Here is a 1,303-nt window from a genome sequence, read left to right as displayed (position 1 = left end):
CGAAGCTCAAATCGAGAAATCTGAGAACTCCCACATCTTCTCCGTCTCTCAAAAACTCACCTCATGCCCTAGTGGCAGCCGCCCATTCTGGTCACCGTCAAAAGCAATCCGCAAAAATTTCTCCACAAGCGCTCTCCCGCCCCTCTGTAATCCCGGTGGTTCCCTTGCAACAACTCCTGGAGATAGGGCCAATACCCTCGCTGAGGTCTTTGCAGGAAACTCTAAACTCGATCCCCGAAATCAACTCCCGCCCCTCCCTTCTGGCGCTCCTCCCTCCATGCCCCCAATATCGTTCCACCAGTCCTCGATCCGTAAAATCCTCAGAACCCTTGATGTTTCCAAGGCCCTGATGGTATCCCAGCCATAGTTCTCGAAAAAGGCGCCCCTGAACTTAATTCTGTCTCAATCGAGAATGAACTAGTCCACAACTCTTAAAAGACGTCTCAATCATATCTGAATCGATGTCATTCCAAGCTTCGTGCACCCATTGGCAAACCATCTGATACGAAGCTCGTTGTCGATTGCCACTTTTCGTGTATCGTGCTTCACCGTTCCGCATCCAGGCAATCCATTTCGTCCTCATTCTGGTTTTGAAACTTTTGTTAAGGTAGACATCCAATGGCTACAGGACCGGTGTCATACCGCCTGGAACGAACACCATGTCTGTTCGATTCTTCTTCGCGAAGGCCTCCGCCACGGACTCGTTCAGATGCGCACGATGCGTGTCCGTGATGAACAGAGATCGGGACTTGAAAATACCATTTGGTCGCTTTTCCCTAACTTGTTGTCTGTATGTTTCCATCAAATCCCCGAAAAAATTTCGACCCTCCCTCGATGCGACTGTCACGATCATGCCTTTGGGAAAGTCACCCGCTGGAACTCTTTTCAGACCTTCGAAAATGATCATTTGAGGCAATTTGCGACCATCAGACATAATCGTGAGCACAGCTTTGAAACGTAGCTTTACATGACCCGCTGTCTTGCATTTCACGGTCTTGATCCCCCTCATGTCGATAGTTCTGCTCCCGGGCATGTCGAAATACACTGGAGTTTCGTCCATGTTTGCGATGTTTGCGGGGAGGATATCGATCGATTTTTAATCGAACGATTGAAACATACGATCTACTAGTTGCGCTGCATGCTCGGGTATTTTCTCACCGACTGAAGTGAAACATCGTTGTGCGAGATCATATCGTTTCAAGAATCGGGAGCACCAACCCAGGGATGCCTTGAATGGCTCGGATATATCCTTCTCAGTATGGATCCGTCACGCCTCGAACTGCAGCATCAAGCAATTGACCGT

At 49.1% G+C, this 1,303-nt stretch overlaps 1 pseudogene; it reads right to left on the bottom strand.

The window, feature by feature from the left end:
• Positions 1 to 391: 391 nt before the first annotated feature.
• On the bottom strand, positions 392 to 1,093 carry LOC108865000 (uncharacterized; annotated as a pseudogene).
• Positions 1,094 to 1,303: the final 210 nt, after the last annotated feature.

The sequence above is a fragment of the Galendromus occidentalis genome, unplaced genomic scaffold, assembly GCF_000255335.2.
Source record: "Galendromus occidentalis unplaced genomic scaffold, Mocc_1.1 scf7180000075815, whole genome shotgun sequence".
Taxonomy (NCBI): Eukaryota; Metazoa; Arthropoda; class Arachnida; order Mesostigmata; family Phytoseiidae; genus Galendromus; species Galendromus occidentalis.
This window is presented reverse-complemented; position numbering and strand designations above follow the sequence as displayed.